This window comes from Panthera tigris, chromosome X (assembly GCF_018350195.1).
Source record: "Panthera tigris isolate Pti1 chromosome X, P.tigris_Pti1_mat1.1, whole genome shotgun sequence".
Lineage (NCBI taxonomy): Eukaryota > Metazoa > Chordata > Mammalia > Carnivora > Felidae > Panthera > Panthera tigris.
The window spans coordinates 73,786,628-73,806,629 of record NC_056677.1 but is presented as its reverse complement, the minus strand read 5'-3'; the positions used below and the strand labels follow the sequence as shown (position 1 = coordinate 73,806,629).

The 20,002-nt window shown below is 36.0% G+C and overlaps 1 pseudogene; it reads right to left on the bottom strand.

The window, feature by feature from the left end:
• The window catches only part of LOC102949600, a 66,140-nt pseudogene extending 49,204 nt beyond the window's left edge, over nt 1-16,936 (bottom strand).
• Between the last annotated feature and the right edge of the window lie 3,066 nt (nt 16,937-20,002).

The following is a 20,002-nucleotide window of genomic DNA, read 5'->3' as shown; positions in this document are numbered from 1 at the left end:
TTTTGATTGCTGAGTAATATTCCATTATATATATGTGTGTGTGTGTGTGTGTGTGTGTGTGTGTGTGTATTCATTGGATGTATATGAATATGTGTGTATATATATATATATACATACATACATATACATATATATTCATTGGAAAATGTCTATTCATTTCTTCTATCCATTTTTCAGCTGGATTATTTGGGGTTCTTTCTGGGTGTTGAGGTTGATAAGTTCTTTATAGATTTTGATACTAACCCTTTATCAGATATGTTACTTGTAAATACCTTCTCCCTTTCCATAGATTGCTTTTTAGTTTTGTTGATTGTTTCCTCCGTGGTGCATAAGTTTTATTATCATTAAGTCTTAATAGTTCATTTTTGCTTTTGTTTCCCTTGCTTCCAGAGATGTGTCTGATAATAAGTTGTTACAGCTGAAGTCAAAAGGGTTTCTGTCTGTATTCTCCTCTAGGACTTTGATGGTTTCCTGTTTCATATTTAGGTATTTCACCCATTTTGAATTTAGTGTTGTGTATGGTGTAAGAAAATGGTCCCGTTTCATTCTTCTGCATGCTGCTGTCCAGTTTTCCCAACACCATTTGTTGAAGAGACTGTATTTTTTCCATTGCATATTCTTTTCTTCTTTGTTGAAGATTAGTTGACTATATAGTTGTGGATAAGTCTTTTCTTTTAACTATAACACTTTAGCTAATAATTGAGGAATCCATGTGGAGGAGAGGAATCATAGTGTGAAAGTGGATTGATTTCAGAGAAAATGCAAAGATAAATTGTTAGGTAATATTCATTGAATTTTGACTCCATACATTAATACTCATAGAGTGTAAACTGTGCTACACTCTTTACATATTTTCATTTGGTACTTTCAAAAATCTTATGAGATTAGTATAATTTCTTTTTTATTTTACAAACTGGAATATTAAAATTAGTTAATTTGACCCAAGACACATAGCTAAAAAGTGTTTGTGGGGATTTTTTAACAAACCTACATCTTGGTTGAGCTATATTTCTCAGAAATTGGTTTTCTGTATATTGCCTGTTAGTGTGCACAGGTGAGATTCTTTGGAGATTTAGAGGGTAGATTTTATACTTTACATATATAGCTCTTGAACTTCTAACTCAGCTTGTTGACATGAGGCAACAGTTGGTGTATAATGTCTCCACTTTCTCATGGGTCTTCCTTTGGCTTCTCCAAATCCTGAGGTAGGTGGTGTATTTATCTCCATGACAGAGATGGCTTCTGTATGACATCCACATTAAGGACAGAAGCAATAAGAACTGACATGAATTTTATTTGTTCTTATGTGGTCCCAGCTTTTGTTCATAGATTCAAATTTGTTCTTGGACCCACTGAATTTACATCCATATCACTTTACAAATGCTTGCCCTGTGAATTCATACTCCACCATCAGCTGCAAAAACAATAGCCTTTTACTACAATTTTATAAGGTACTTTAAAAAAAATCTATCATATATGTATTTTTCTTTATATCAGTTAATTGATAAATTGATCTATCATCACCATTTATCTTTCTATCCCAGTGATTCTCCTTCTCTGCCATAACCCTAGCTGACAAAATAATGGATTCTCAATGTGAACACAGTAGGTCTGTTCAAAAGTTTATGCTCTCTGCTGTACTTTTAATGATCATAGAAGTGGAAATACCTAGAAAATAACTTTGTATCCAGCTAAAAATATTCTTATAAATCTTAATTGTCCAGTTATATTCTTCTACTATATTTATGATCTTGAGCATGTATTTGCTCTTGTTCACTATTATATATGAAATAAAAATATGAAACTAGATCCAAAGTTCTAAGTTCAATATGTATAGATCAAGGAATAGAATATGAGCTTCCACTGTGTTGTTGTTGTTGCTGTCATCTTATTTTAAAATTTTATTTAAATTCCAGTTAGTTAACATACAGTATAATATTAATTTCAGTTGTACAATATACTGATTCAACACTTCTATATAATACCCAGTACTCATCACAGCAAGTGTAATCCTTAATCCTATCACCTATTTAATCAATCTTCCCACCAACCTACCCTCTGGTAACCATCAGCTTGTTCTCCACAGTTAAGAGTCTGTTTCTTGGTTTGCCTCTCTCTCTTTTTTCCCTATGCTTGTTTGTTTTGTTTCTTAAATTCCACATGAGTGAAATCATATGATATGTGTCATTCTCTGACAGACTTATTTCACTTAGCATAAATATATCTAGCTCCACCCATGTCATTGAAATGCAAGATTTCATTCCTTTTATGGTTGAGTAATACACATATCATGAGTAATACACACACACACACACATCACCTCTTCTTTATCCACTCATCTATTGATGGACACTTGGGCTGTTTCAATTGTTTGGTTATTGTAGATAACACTGCTATAAACCTCAGGGTGCATGCATAATTTTGAATTAGTGTTTTTGTATTTTGGGGGTAGATCCCTAGTAATGGAATTGCTGCATCATAGGGTAGTTCTACTTTTAACTTTTTGAAGAACCTCCATACTCTTTTCCAGCATGGCTGCACCAGTTTGCATTCCCACCAGTAGTAGTAGGTTTCCTCTTTCTCCATATCCTTGCAAACACCAGTTGTTTCTTGTGTTGGTGATTTTAGTCATTCTGACAGGCATTAGGTGATATCTCATTGTATTTTTTTAATACGATGGCTCCAAGAGACTCATTTTATTTTTTATTCTTTTAAAATATTAAGATTGATTGATTTCAATTTAACCTGAAGAAAATATAACAAATATGTGACTGGTCTTAAAAAATAGAAAAATAAGTTACAATATTATGCCACATTTTAAAAAATAAAAACATTAAGATTCCCATTATAGCCTCCAATTAAGATTTAAGGGAAAAAGGAGATACCTAGTGGCTTAATCAGTTAAGCAACTGGCTCTTGGTTTCAGTCCAGGTCAGGATCTCATGGTTTGTGAGTTCGAGCCCCGTGTTGAGATTTGTGCTGGCAGCACAGAGCCTGCTTGGGATTCTCTCTTTCTCTTTCTGCCCCCCCACACATATTCTCTCTCTCTCTCTCTCTCTCTCTCTCTCTCCCCTCTAAAAATAAATAAATGAACTTTAAAGAATATTTAAGGGAAAATGTTATAAATTTTCAAAAAAGGAGGGAGGAAGGAAATGTGATCTTTTATTCAGTAATCTAATCATGATTTTCTGGGTTTTCTTTTTCTTTGTTTTATTTAATTAAGAAAAGCTCTATTCCAATATTATTCTATATATATATGTTTACAAATACTCATATCTACATGAAAAACGATACTACTTCAGGGCTGTATTATATAGTTTCAATGAGTTCGGCACGGAGCTCTTCCAATATGCTTCTACACATATGTTTAGAAACACTTATGTCTTTTTTTTTAACATTTTTTTAAAAATTAGAGTCAGTTAACATACAGTGTAATATTAGTTTCAAGTGTACAATTTAGTGATTCATCACTTACAACAGCATGCAGTTATCATCACAAGTGCACTCCTTAATCTTTATCACCTGTTTAACCCATTCCCCCACCCACCTCCCTTCTGGTAACCATCAGCTTGTTCTACATAGTTAAGTGTGTGTTTCTTGGTTTTCCTCTGTTTTTTTTTTTCCCCATGATCCTTTTTTTTTTCTTAGATTCCACGTATAAGTGAAATGATGTATTTTCCTGATGATCAGTGATGTTGAGCATTTATTCATGTGCCTGTTTGCAATTTGTATGTCTTCTTTGGAAAATGTTTATTCATGTCTTTTAACCATTTTTAACTAGAGTATTAGTTTTTTTTTTTATTTTGAGTTTTATACGTTGTTTTTATATTTTGGATACTAACCTTTTGTCAGATATGTCATTTGCAACTCCAACTCTTTAAGTATATAGAAAACCCAAAAGACTTCATAAAACTCCTAGAACTGATAAATAAATTCAGTAAAGCTGCAGAATGCAAAATCAAGGTACAGAAACCTGTTGCATTTGTGTACACCAATAATGGAGCAACAGGAAAAGAAGTTAAGGAATCAATCCCATTTACTATTACACCAAAAATAAGATACCTACAAATAAACCTAAAAAAGAGGTGAAAGATCTTTACTCTGAAAGTTATAAAGCACTCATGGAAGAAATTAAAGATGACACAAGGAAATGGAAAGACATTCCATGTTCATGGATTGGAAGAACAAATATTTTAAAATGTCTATATATCCCATAGCAATCTACACATTTAATGCAATTTCTATAGAAATACCAGCAGCCTTTATCATAGAGCTAGAACAAACAATCCTAAATTTTTTTATGGAATCACAGGAGACCCTGAATATTGAAAGCAACATTGAAAAGCAAAGCAAAGCTGGGGGCATCACAATTCCAGACTTCAACTTATATTACAAAGCTGTAGTAATCAAAACAGTTTGGTAGTAGCACAAATTTAGATACAGAGATAAATAGAATAGAATAGAAAAATCAATAAATAAACTCACACATACGTGGCGAGTTAATATTTAGCAAAGCAGAAAATAATATCGAATTGGAAATAAGCAGTCTCTTTAATAAATGGTGTTGAGAAAACTGGGCAGCAACATACAAAAGAACGAAACTGGACCTCTTTCTTACACCGCACACAAAAAATAAATTCACATTGGACTAAATACCTAAATGTGAGACCTGAAACCGTAAAATCCTAGAGCTTCCATTTTGTGTGTATATGTATATATTATTATTTATGAAAAGAATATGCAGTTTTCATATATTTAAAAAATATCTATCACCTCAAAGTTGTTGGAAACTTGGAGGAGCTGAAGGTGGTGGCATAGAATTGGTAGGAAAGTGAAATACTCAGTGTTACCTGGGACTCCACCCCAGGTGCAGTGACCCACAATCAGGAAGTGATCCCCTAAATATGGAAGTTACCTTTGAGGGGTAAAGGGATGGTGTCCCACATCAGGCACTCTGATACTTGGGTCTTATACTGAAAAGACAAGGTCCCAAAACGCCTGGTTTTGAAAATCAACAGGCATTAAGTCCAGGGGAACCATAGCACTGTAAGTAACAAAGGAGAATCTTCTCTTACTTGGCTCATATTCAAATCCACTTACCCTAACATATAGTGCAAAAGCAATAATTTTAAAATAACATAAACCATAAGTGATTGGTACTGGCTTACTAGTACTAAAGCATCTTTCAGAGAATCAGGAGCATTCAGTACTTTCTCAGAGGTGGAATTGCTAGTGGGCATCATATTTGCAAGCTCATTCTAACTTGCTGCTGAAGGAGCTGGCAGGTGGTATTTTTGGGGTCCTACCTCCAGCCTGATAACACTAATGGACATGCTTGTGTCCCCTCCCACTGTTTGCAGCAACTGTGCCACAACTGAGAGGGGCAAACTGCTCCCATCCTCCCTGCAATTCAACTGGGCCTGGCGAGTACCCCAAACCCCACTGACCCTGTGCAGTAGCCATGTCATAATCAAGCCAAACAAGCCAAACTCACTCCACACTTCTGAAGCAGCAGGAGTCTTGCAAATGGTCTGAGCAAGCCCTCAGAGCCCCCGCCTAACCCACAGAACACCAGTGATGCAACTGGTCCAGGTGAGCTCCCCAAACACCAACCACTCCATGTAGCAGCCATGCACAACTGTGTCAGGACAGTGTCCTGCACCCCAACCTTTCCGGGTAATAGTCATTCATAGGGGCACCTGGGTGGCTCAGTCGGTTGAGCTTCCGACTTCGGCTCAGGTCATGATCTCACGGTCTGTGAGTTCGAGCCCTGCATTGGGCTCTGTGCTGACAGCTTGGAGCCTGGAGCCTGCTTCGGATTCTGTGTCTCCCTGTCTCTCTGACCCTCCCCCGTTCATGCTCTGTCTCTCTCTGTCTCAAAAATAAATAACCATTAGAAAATAATAGAAAATTAAAAAAAATAGTCACTCATAACCAGGCCTGTGAGTACCCAATACCATGCCCACCTCACACCACATCCATGCCTCCACTACAGCAAACGGGGCATGGAGTTCACACAATGAATATCCCTTTAGCGCCTAGCTATAGAGGCCAATGGAGATTTTTCTCTGGACCCCATGGATCATCTTGCATATTAGACCACTTCCTTAGGACTGGGAAAAGTTGTTTCGCTTAATGCATAAAGACAAACACAGGGAGAAGTGAGGAGACAGAAGGCTATGTTCTAAATTAAATAATAAGACAAATACCCAGAAAAAAGATATTAAAAAATTATAATAAAGAATTTACCCCAGAGCACCTGTGTGGGTCAGTCAGTTGAGTGTCTGTCTTTGGCTCAGGTCATGATCTTGTGGTTAATGAATTTGAGCCCTGTGTCCAGCTCTGTACAGACAGCCCAGAACCTGGAGCCTGTTTCATATCCTGTATCTCTCTCTCTCTCTCTGCCCTTCCTCCAATCATGCTTTCTCTCTCTCTCTCTCTCTCTCCCTCTCTCACAAAAATAAATAAACATTAAAAAAGTTAAAAGAAAGTACCCCAAAAAGCGTTCAAAGTAGTGGACATAAAAATGGCCACTGAACTCTGGAGAAGAATGGATGAACACAGTGAGAATTTAAATAAAGAGATTAAAAAATATATAAGAAAGTACCAAACAGAAGTTATAACTGAAATAAAAAATACACTGGATTAATTCAATACCAGAATGGAAGAATTAGAAGCAAAATCAGTGAGTTGGGAAACAAAACAATGGATCTAATGATAGAGCAGCAAAATGAAAAATGAATTATAAAAAATGAGGATTCATTAAGGGCCACTGGAACAACATGAAGCAGAATAACATTTGCATTATAGGGATCCTAGAAAAAGAAGAGAGTTACAAAGTGATAGAAAAAAATATTTTATTTTTTCAATATATGAAATTTATTGTCATATTGGTTTCCATACAACACCCAGTGCTCATCCCAAAAGCTGCCTCCTCAATACCCATCACCCGCCCTCCCCTCCCTCCCACCCCCCATCAACCCTCAGTTTGTTCTGTTTTTAAGAGTCTCTTATGCTTTGGCTCTCTCCCACTCTAACCTCTTTTTTTTTTTCCTTCCCCTCCTCCATGGGTTTCTGTTAAGTTTCTCAGGATCCACATAAGAGTGAAACCATATGGTATCTGTCTTTCTCTGTATGGCTTATTTCACTTAGCATCACACTCTCCACTTCCATCCACGTTGCTACAAAGGGCCATATTTCGTTCTTTCTCATTGCCATGTAGTACTCCATTGTGTATATAAACCACAATTTCTTTATCCATTCATCAGTTGATGGACATTTAGGCTCTTTCCATAATTTGGTATTGTTGAGAGTGCTGCTATAAACATTGGGGTACAAGTGCCCCTATGCATCAGTACTCCTGTATCCCTTGAGTAAATTCCTAGCAGTGCTATTGCTTGGTCATAGGGTTGGTCTATTTTTAATTTTTTGAGGAACCTCCACACTGTTTTCCAGAGTGGCTGCACCAATTTGCATTCCCACCAACAGTGCAAGAGGGTTCCCGTTTCTCCACATCCTCTCCAGCATCTATAGTCTCCTGATTTGTTCATTTTGGCCACTCTGACTGGCGTGAGGTGATATCTGAGTGTGGTTTTGATTTATATTTCCCTGATGAGGAGCGACGTTGAGCATCTTTTCATGTGCCTGTTGGCCATCCGGATGTCTTCTTTAGAGAAGTGTCTATTCATCTTTTCTGCCCATTTCTTCACTGGGTTATTTGTTTTTAGGGTGTGGAGTTTGGTGAGCTCTTTATAGATTTTGGATACTAGCCCTTTGTCCGATATGTCATTTGCAAATATCTTTTCCCATTCTGTTGGTTGCCTTTTAGTTTTGTTGGTTGTTTCCTTTGCTGTGCAGAAGCTTTTTATCTTCATAAGGTCCCAGTAATTCACTTTTGCTTTTAATTCCCTTGCCTTTGGGGATGTGTCGAGTAAGAGATTGCTATGGCTGAGGTCAGAGAGGTCTTTTCCTGCTTTCTCCTCTAGGGTTTTGATGGTTTCCTGTCTCACATTCAGGTCCTTTATCCATTTTGAGTTTGTTTTTGTGAATGGTGTGAGAAAGTGGTCTAGTTTCAACCTTCTGCATGTTGCTGTCCAGTTCTCCCAGCACCATTTATTAAAGAGACTGCCTTTTTTCGATTGGATGTTCTTTCCTGCTTTGTCAAAGATTAGTTGGCCATACGTTTGTGGGTCTAGTTCTGGGGTTTCTATTCTATTCCATTGGTCTATGTGTCCGTATTTGTGCCAATACCATGCTGTCTTGATGATGACAGCTTTGTAGTAGAGGCTAGAAAAAAATATTTGAAGATATAATGGCTTGAAACATTCTTCATCTGGTAAAGGAAACCGACATTTTAGTGCAGGAATCCCAGAACATTCCAAATAAGATAAACCTGAAAAAAACCATACCAAGAAACATTATAATTAAAATGGTAAAATAAGGATAAAGAGAGGATCTTATAAGCAGCTAGAGAAAAACTATTGTGCACAAGAGAAACCTCATAATTCTATCAGAAAATTTTTCAGCAGAAACTTTACAGTCCAGAAGGGAGCAGCATGACATACTTAAAGTAATGAAAGGGTGAGGGAGGAAACAAAAAACAACAGCAGCCAAAATTATCTACCCAACAAGGTTAACATTCAGACTTGAAGGGGAGATTAAGAGTTTTCTAGATAAGCTAAAGCCAAAGGAGTTTATCACCACTAAACCAGCCTTGTAAGACATGATAAAAAGGATTTCTCTGAGGTGAAAAGAAAAAAAAAACAGTAATAATTAGAACACAATGAAAATAGTAATATCACTGGAATATAATAGAGTTAGTGTACCAAACATTGTAAAACAAGTATAAGGATCAAAAGACAAAGGTACTAAAAGTAACTAAAATTACAATACTTAGTTAAGGGATACATAAGATAAAAAGATAAAATGTGTCATCAAAAACATGAAATGTAGGGTGAATAAAAATGTAAAACATTGGAATGTGTTCAAAATTAATTTGCTATCAACTTAAAAAAATATAAAATTTTATATGTGAACCTCATAATAGCCATAGTAGCATAGTAGCCATGTGCGTACGCGCGCACACACACACAGACACATACACACACAACTTATAGTAAATACACATAAAAATATTAAAGAAATCTAGGCTTAATACTGAAGAAAGTTATAAAACCACAAGAAAAGGAAGAAAAAGAAAAATAAAAACAGAAAGGAACTTCAAAAACATCCATAAAACAATTAACACAATGGCAATAAGTACATACCAGTCAATAATTAAGTTGGATGTAAATGGACTAAATTTGCCAATGAAAAGAAATAGAATGGCTTAATGGATAAAAAATAAACAAAAAACAAACAAAAAAAGACCTATCTATATACTTCTTGCATATATTCACTTCAGAAGTAAAGATAAATACAGAATGAATGTGCAGAGAGAGAAAAAATATGCAAATAAAAAAGAAAGAAAAAGAAAGCTGGTGTAGCTATATTCATATCAGACAAAATAGACTCTAACACAAAAAAAAGTCAAGGAAAGACACTACATAATGATAAAGGGGTCAATCAAGTAAGAAGATACATTTATTAATATATATGTACTCACAAAAAAGAAAGAAATATTGCCATTTACAACTACATGTATGGACCTAGAAAGTATATTGCTAAGTGAATAAGTCAGTCAGAGAAAGACAAATACTATATGATTTTACTCTTATGTGGAATTTAAAAAACAAAACAAATGAAAAAAGAAAAAAAAAGACAAATAAAACCAGATTCTTAAAAATAAAGAACCAATTGGTGGTTGCCAGAAGAGAGGTGAGTGGGAGTATGGGTGAAAAAATATGCACCTAATATAGGAGCAGTAATGTATCTCTCTCTCTATCTATCTATCTATCTATATCTATATCATCTATATCTATATCTATATCTATATCTATATCTATATCTATATATATCAAATGTTAACAGAATCAAAGGGAGAAACTAAAAGCAATACAATAACATTAGGAAACGTTAAGACTCCTCTTAGAGCAATAGATTGATCATCCAGACAGAAAATCAATAAGGAAATATCAGCATTAAATAACATACGACCAGGTGGACTTCATAGATATACACAGAACATTCCATCCAAAATTAACAGAATGCACATTATTCTTAAGTGCACATAGTACTTTATCCAGGATAGATCACATTTGGGCCACAAATAAGTTTCAACAAATTCAACAAATATTGAAATTATATGTTAAGCATCTTCTGTGACCACAATGGTATGAAACCAGTAATCAACTACAACAATAAAAAAAAAAAAACTGTAAAAGCCACAAAAAAACCCATAAAAATTAAAACACACTGTAAAGAATAGCCAATAGGTTATCAAAGAAATAAAAAGAGAGGGGAAAAAAAACAGAGACAAACGAAAACAGAAAAAGAACATATAGGGCCGCCTGGGTGGCTCAGTTGGTTGAGCATCTGACTCTTGGTTTCAACTCAGGTCATGATCTCATGGTTGATGGGTTCGAGCCCTGCATCAGGCTGTGCTGACAGTGCAGAGCCTGCTTGGGATTCTCTCTTTCTCTCTCTCTCTTCCCCTCCTCGGCTTGCTCTCTCTCTCTCTCTAAAATACATAAGCTTAAAAAAGAAAGTATAACATACCAACATTTATGGGATGTAGTAAATAAAAGTGGCTCTAGGAGGGGAGTTCATAACAATATAGGTCTACCTTGAGAAACACAAAATCTCAAATGCAAAATCTAACAATCTCCCTATGCCTAAAGAAAGTAAGAAAAGAAGAATAAAGCCAAAACTTAATAGAAAGAAGGGAATAATAGGGATTAGAGTGGAAATAAATAAAATAGATACCAAAAAGACAATAGAAAATACCAAAGAAATAAAGAATTGGTTCTTAGAAAAGATGAATAAAAATCAACAAATCTTTAGCTAGACTAACCAAGAAAAAGAAAGAGGGCTAAAATAAATAAAGTCAACAATTAAAGAGAAGTTACAACTGGTACCACAAATAAACAAAGGATTATAAGAGTACTACAATTTTTAACTAGCAAATTGGACAACTAAAAGAAATTAATACATTTCTAGAAACATATAATCTTCTAAGACTAAATCAGGAAGAAATAGAAAGCCTGAATGGATGAATTACTAGTGAGGAGTTAAAATCAGTTATCAAAAATCTTTTAACAAACAAAAGTCCAGAAAGATGGCTTCAATGGTAAATTGTTCCAAACATTCAAGGAAGACTCAAAAATCTTCCAAAAAATTGAAGAGATAAAGCCTCCAAACTCATTTTATGAAGCCAATATTACTCTGATACCAAAACCAAAAAAATATACAAAAAAAATACAGGGCAATATTCCTAGTGAACATAGATACAAAATTCCTCAGCAAAATATTATTAAACTAAATTCAGCAATTCATTAAAAAGTATTGTAAACCATAATCTAGTGGGATCTATTTCACAGAGGCAAGGATGGTTCAACATATGCAAATTAATGTGATATGTCACATTAACAAAATAAAGAATAAAAATAATATGATCTCAGAAGATCCAAAAAAGACCATTTGACAAAATTTAAAATCTATTTATGGTAAAAACTCTCAACAAAATGGGTATAGAGGAAATATACCTCAAAATATCAAAGGCCATATATGATGAACCTAAAATTAACATCATATGCGTTGGAGAAAAGTTGAAAAAGTTTCCTTTAAGATAAAGAACAAAGTAAGGTTACTCACTCTCACCACTTTTATTAAATAAAGTATTGAGGTCTTAGTCACAGCAATTAAGCAAGAAAAAGAAATAAAAGACATCTAAATCAGAAAGGAAGAAATAAAGCTGCCAGTACTTGTGTATGCCATGACATGACACAGAAAATGCAGACTCCACCAAAAATGTTAGAACTCATGAATGAATTCAGTAAAATCACAGGATACGAAGTCAATATGCAGAAATCTGTGGCATATCTATACACTAATAACAAACTATCAAATTAGAGAAATTAGAAAAATGGCCTTATTTACAATTGCACAAAAAAGAAGAAAACACTTAGGAATATATTTAACTAAGGAGATGAAAAACCTGTAGATTAAAAAATGTCAGCAATTGATAAAAGGAATTGAAGACACACATAAATTTAAAGGTATCCCTTGCTTATAGATTGGAAGAGTTAATATTTTTTAAATGTCCATATCACCCAAACAATCTACAGATTCAATGAAACCTCCATGAAAATTCCAATGGTTATTTCACAGAATTAGAAGAATAATTCTAAAATATGTATAGAAATCACAAAAGAACCTGAAGACCTAAAGTGATCTACAGAAAAAACAAAGCTGAAAGTATCAAGCTCCCTGATTTCAAAATCTACTGGAAAGCTATAGTAATCAACACAATATAATACTTTTGCAAAACAGATCAATGGAACAAAATTAAGAACCCAGAAATCAATCCACACATATATGTATATTTAATTTACAAAGGAGTCAAGAACTTATATTGGAGAAAGGATTATATTTTCAATAAATGTTGGAAAAACTGGTCAGCCACATGCAAAAGAATGAAATTATAGGCTTCTATCTTACACTATATACAAAAATTAACTTAAATTAGTTAAAGACTTAATTGTATGACCTGAAACCATAACATTCCTGGAAGAAAACATAGGCAGTAAGCTTTTTTTACATCAGTCGTAGGAAAGATTTTGTGGATCAGACTCTATAGGCAAGGGAAACAAAAGCAAAAAAACAAACAAGTGGGGTTACCTCAAGCTTAAAAGTTTCTGCACAGTGAAGGTTTCCATAATCAAAACAAAAGGAAAGCTACTGAATGGGAAAAGATATTTGCAAACAGAACATTCAATAAGGAGTTAATATTCAAAATATATAAAGAACTCATACAACTCAAAAACAACAAAAAACAAACAACCTTATTTACAAAAAATGAGCAGAGTATCTGAATAGATAATTTTTTTTTCCAAGGAAGACTTACAGATGATGTATGGTATGAGCTGGAAGTCTGGTTTGTTAAAGCACACCATGAATGTTCCTGTTAATCACTATCTTGAGAATGTACAGATCCTGCCTTCCCTCTATATTCAATCAAGCAAAATATATAGAGAAATATGTTGCCCAGCATTCAAAGATTCTTGAGGTGACCAACCTGGAGTGTATCCTTTGTAACAAAAAGTGTCCAGATGGCAGGCATTGATCTTGGAACTCTAGCCTTACAAAGAGGGGGAAAGTCTGCAGATATTTGCTAAGTTAGTTGCTAAACTATAAAATTTTGATGCATGTAGATTCCAGAAGTAGATGCTGTGTCCAGTCTACCATTCCTAGACTCTTTATGTAAGGTCCTCCAATAAACTTATGGCTTAATTGCTGTCTCTGATTCATTTGTTTGGCCTCACGAGACAATCACTTATACTTGGCTTAGGGTCTGCTGGGGTGAGGATGGTGAACAGGCACATGGAAAGATGTTCAACATCATTAATTATTGGAGAAATGGAAATCAAAACCACAGTAAGATTATCATTTAACACTGGGAATTTACCTGAAAAATATTTTAAAAAACACTAATTTTAAAGGATATATGCATGCCTATGTTCATGTACAACTATTTACAGTAGCCAAGATATGGAAACAACTTAAATGCCCATTGATGGATAAATGGATAAAGAAAATGTCGTGTACACACACACACACACACACACACACATTGGGGTACTACTGAGCCATAAAAAGAATGAAATCTTGCTATTTGTAACAATATGGTTAGACTTTGAGGGTATTATTCTAAGTGAAAAAAGTCATAAGAAAGACAAATCCAATATAAATTCACTCAAATGTGGAATCTAACAGAACAAAGCAAAAATGAAAAAAAAAAATAAAACAAAACTCACAGATACAGAGAACAGATCATTGCTTACCTGACGGGAAGGGTTTGTGGAACAGGTAAAAGAAGAGAAGGGAGTCAATTGAAGAATGATACATGATAACTAGACTTTTGGGGTGATCATTTTGCAGTGTACACAAATGTCAAGTTATAATGCTTCACACCTGAAACTTTTAAAATAATAACTTGAAAAAGTAAAAGACTGTGACATACTTGCATTTTAAGACCCCTTTCTGCTCCATCATTTAATATTTTTATAATAACATATCAAGATAAAAGAAAAAAACTGAATACACATATTAAAATAGAGATGTTGCAGTTTGGTTAGGGTTTAGTCCTGGACACACATAACTAGATAGCAATGAAGGGTTACTCTCTCCCTTGGAAAATTTATTCACATACAAGCCTTCCATTGCTGCATTACTTCTAGTTTTAAATTACAAAGTCAAATTTCTTGTTTTGAGTTTCAGCTACATATGTGTATCTATTTGGCATCTCTACCTTGATATCTCAAAGGCACCTAAAAGTCAACATTTCTAGAACTGGAATCATGATTTTTTCTCATCATCCTCCTCACTGCAAATTTATTTTAAAACTAGCATTTGTGTTTTATTGATAACACCTCTTTGATTATTTTGAACAAAACATAAATTTCAAAATCTTTATTGATGCTTTTCTTTTTATTACTCATCATAAACTTAAGATGCAATTCTCCATGGGTCTCTCATTTTTTTCCGTGTGATTAATAAGCAGTCTCATTTACTTCCTTTGTTGTGGACTATCTTTTCAAGTATATTTATATAATTATCAATCTTCGATGATAAAAGTAATATTTTTTCCAGAGTTCAAAACAAGTTTAGTGTCCAGTATAATGAAAATAATGCATCCTTCTAGCTCAAGGCTTATATAGGCTTATTTTCTATATAAAAATTTAGATACACTAAACTCAGGGTTTCTTTCTTGTAATACAACCCTCTGTATGTGTAGGCCCAGTTCACATTGCTGTAGGAAATGGAGGTCAGAGAAGTGGCTCAAATGCTGACACTCTGGTTATTGCTAGTGCCATGATAACAAAATTCCTTGCCATAATGAAGACCTTTGTCCTCTCACAGTACCCCAGGAGTTTTGTGTCCTCTCACAGTATCCACAAAACTGTGGCAGGCTAATATATATAGATGATATAGATATAGATATAGATATAGATATAGATATAGATATAGATATAGATATAGATATAGATACAGATATAGATATATATACATATATATATATATATATATATATATATATATATATATATAACATTTTAACATCCTCTCACAGTACCCCAGGAGTTTTGTGTCCTCTCACAGTATCCACAAAACTGTGGCAGGCTAATATATATATATATATATATATATATATATATATATATATATATATATATAACATTTTATATTAAGTTGATGTTAAATATTGAGTACTGTATCCACTGTTACCCATCTTGATTCTTACTAATTTAGTGTAAATTGACATAATATATTCAATAGATTAATTTACAAATCTTGTGGTAGAGTTTTCCAAACTACTCAGCATTTTCTCATTGCACTTAGGGCAAATGCACAATCATTAGTGTAAAATCAAGGTTATTTTGTGTTCTGGCTCACAAGTACTTTATCACTCTGAATTAACACTGATAAATATTCAGTATAAATGGGTCAATAACTTTACCTTCTGGTGTTTGAATATGATAAATATTATTCTAGTCATATTACTCTTACAACTGCTATCTAGAGTGCAACAATACTGGTGTTTTGCAGTTCAGGGAAATTTTAGGCTCATTCAGTGTCCGAGCCTTTGAATATACAATTTAGCTTGCTTGACATATTCTTTTCTTTTCATCTGACTCACTAAAATTAACACTGATTTCTCCTTCAGTTTCAATTTAAAGTGCACTTTTTCAGGGGTGCCTGGGTGTCAGACTCGGTTAAATGTCTGACTTTGGCTCAAGTCATGATCTCATGGTACATGAGTTTCAGCCCCACATCGGGCTCTGTGCTGACAGTACAAAGCCTGCTGAGGATTTGCTCTCTCCCTCTCCAACATTCTCTCTTTCTAAATAAATAAATAAATAAATAAAACATTTTAAAAGGAGCAGGAATCATAACATGTTTCACTAACACACAGAAGACAGAGACCTAGACAACACGGCAAGACAAAGGAATTCAACCCAAAAGAAATAACAAAAAGAAGTCACTACCAGTTATCTAATCAAAAAAGATATACACAATATGCCTAAACCAGCATTTAAATAAAAAATTAAAAGGATACTAGCTAAGCTTCAAGAAAGTATAAAGGGGGCAACATGGCAGAGAAGTAGGGGGGTCTGTACTTCCTGTGTCTCTCAAACAAAGAAGTGCTGAAGCCAAAGGACTGTGAACACCAAAAGTCTGGGATGAAAAGAGACCGAGTCTCAAATGGAGACACTGGGACATATTGATGGGCTATAGGTGGGTGATTATGAACTGGGGGAGATAAAATGGGCCATGTAGGCATGGAGGGGTGGGATCTCCTTTTGCAGAGAGACAAAGGAAAGAGAAAGAGTGGCTGGATAAGCATAGGACTGTATCTGTATAAGAGATAAACCTCAGAATGGGATGGAGAGGCATCCCATCTCTAACTGTGGTGCCTTCTTCTGAAAGGGGCCAGCTGCACTGTTCACACACCTGGGGAGGAGGGGAGCCTGCTCCGGGTTTAGGGGTAGGTCAGGGGCACTGTCTGAAGTAGGAGAAAGCAGTCCCTCCCTGGAGTACTGTGTGATAGAACAAAGCCTGCCTGCTTCCTCCACCCCAGGGCTCAGTGGATGGGTTGAGGGCACAGTCCACAGTAGGACACAGCAGCCCCCTCCCTGGAGTGCTGTGGGACAGGACAAAGCCTGCCTGCATCCACCACCCCTGGACTTGACAGTGAGGTCAGAGGTGCAGTCCTCAGCAGGAAAAGGCTGTCCTACCTGAGGTGCATCAGCACAGACAAAGCCAGCCGGGACCACATACCAAGCCACACAGAGATACACTTCCCCAGTGCCAGAGCACATGGAGCAGGTCTTTGACTCCTGGCCAAGTCCCGGGCCAGGGGATTCAGTGCACCAAGAAGGACCACCACATCTGCGCCTCCAGCACAGTGAGGATGACTTGAAAGGAGTCCACCAGGTTGTGGAGAAAAGACTGGGGGATCGTCATTCACCACCCCCCCCCAAGCAAGGCAGGACCTCAGGGATCAGTCCTGGGGCCCATAGAGGAGGTGGGACCAGCCTACACCAAAACACACCCCTCCGTTCTGGGTAACTGCATTTCAGCTGCAACCAGATGCTGTGCAACCAGACGGCTCCACCATCCAGACCAGTGCTGCTGCATAGCCAGGATTAATTCCAAGACAATTCTGGTTATTTAGATATATTCCCCCTTCCTGTCTCTTCCCTCCTCTAAGCTTGTTAGTCTGGTTGTTGGTTTGTTTAAGCAGACATATTTAATTCATTCTCTTGATACATGTTCTACATCTCCTTTTGTACTTTCTTTTCTCTCTCTCTCTCTGTAATAATAAAGCGTGATAGTTTCTCTGTCTGGGTAACTTTATCTTCTCCCCCCCCCCACCCCTGCTCCTTCTGTAGTTTCATTTTTCTCTCTCTGGATTAAGCCATTAAGTCTCTCTGCCCTGTCAACATTTATTTTCTCTTTGCCCCACCTCTGTCATTTTTCTCTTTGTATGTGTTCTTCCATCAGCACCGCCTCCACCTTGTTCTTCACTTATAACTGGTGTCTCTGGTTTTTTGCTTTTGGATTGTGTGTGTGTGTGTGTTTGTGTGTGTGTGTGTGTGTGTCTTGGTCTGTTTGTTTTATTTGTCTCTGTGTTAGTGTGTCTTTGTTTCCAGTTTGTTTGTTTTCCGTTTGAGGTCTACTTCAAGGAACAAATCAAAGCACATCTCGTGGAGGGTCCAAAACATCAATATGAGTAGAGAAATAAAATAACCAAAGTCACAACAACAGAGAGCCAGTAACACTCTCCAAAGAGCACCTTCTGAATGGCCAGGACCTGGACTGTGTATGACCCTCCTTTAATATAGCAGTGCTTGCAGGTGCAGAGCACATAACAAGTTTTTAAAACTCATAAGGGACAGAAACTAGCCATGATGAAACAGAATAATTCCCCTCAAAAGAAATCCCAGGAGGAAGTGACAGCTAAAGATTTAATCAAAAGGGATATAAGCAATATAACTGAACAATAATTTAGAATAATAGTCATAAGATTAATTGCTGGGCTTGAAAAAGGCATAGAAGACAGCAGAGAATCTATTACTGCAGAGATCAAGGAAACAACAAAATAGTCATGATGAATTAAAAATGCTATAAGTGAGGTGCAAAATAAAATGGAGGCAGCCACAGCGTGGATTGCAGAGACAGAGGGGAGAATAGGTGAATTAGAAGAAAAAATATGGAAAAAGAGGATGCTGAGAAAAAGAGAGGTAAAAAAATCCAGGATCAAGAGGGAGAATTAGAGACTAAGTGTAGAAATCAAATGGAACAATATCCATAGCATAGGAATGCCAGAAGAAGAAGAAGAAGAAGAGAGAGAAAAGGGCTGAAGGTGTATTTGAATAAATCATAGCTGAGAACTCCCCAAATCTGGGGAAGGAAACAATCATTGAAATCCAAGACGCACAGAGAACTCCCTTGAGACATAACTTGAATCGCTCTTCTGCACAATATATCATAGTGAAAGTGGCAAAATTCAAGCATAAAGAGATAATTCTGAAAGCAGCTAGGGATAAACAGGCCTTAACATACAAAGGTAGAAACATAAGGGTAGTAGCAGACCTATCTCCTGAACGTGGGCAGGCCAGAACGGAATGACAGGAAATCTTCAGTATGATGAACAGGAAAAATATGCAGCCAAGAATCTTTTATCCAGCAAGCCTGTCATTCAGAATAGGAGAGATGAAGGTTTTCCCAAACAAAAGCTGATGGAATTCATCACCACTAAACCAGCTCTACAAGATTTCCTAAGGGGGATTCTGTGAGTGAAGGAATGGGAAAAGATACTTGCAAATGACATATCAGATAAAGGGCTGGTATCTAAAATCTATAAAGAACTCAACAAACTCCACACCCAGAAAACAAATAATCCAGTGAAGACATGGGGAGAGGACATGAATAGACACTTTTCCAAAGAAGACATCCCAATGTCTAACAGACTCTTGAAATGATGCCAAATATCACTTCTCATCAGGGAAACACAAATCAAAACCACACTATCACCTCATGCCGGTCAGCATGGCTAAAATGAACAAATCAGGAGACTATAGATGCTGGGAGGGATGTGGAGAAATGGGAACCCTCTTGAACTGCTCGTAGGAATGCAAACTGGTGCACCCTCTCTGTTAAACAGTGTGGAGGTTCCTCAAAAATTTCAAATTAGAACTACCCTATGACCCAGCAATAGCACTGCTAGGAATTTATCCAAAGGATACAGGAGTACTGATGCATAGGGGCACTTGTACCCGAATGTTTATAGCATTTAACAATATAGCTTTAAACAATAGCCAAATTATGGAAAGAGCCTACATGTCATTCAACTGATGAATGGATAAAGAAGATGTGGCTTATATATACAATGGAATACTACTTGGCAAAGAGAAAGAATGAAATCTGGCCATTTGCAGCATTCTGGATGTAACTGGTGGGTATTCTACTAAGTGAAATAAGCCATGCAGAGAAAGACAGAATATTTTTTCACTTATATGTGGATCTTGAGAAAATTAACAGAAGACTATGGGGGAGGGGAAGGGAGAAAAAGAAAAAAAAGTTACAGAGAAGGAGGGAGGCAAACCATAAGAGATTTAAGAACTGAGAACAAACTGAGGGTTGATGGGGGTTGGGGGAAAGGGGAAAGTGGGTGATAGGCATGGAGGAGGGCACTTCTGGGGATGAGCACTGGGTGTTGTATGGAGACCCATTTGACAATAAATTATATTAAAAAAATAAAGCATAAAGGCCCCAGGGAGTCCATTATGATAGAAATAAAAGACCACAAGACTAATCAGGCCAAAATAAAAAATGCTAT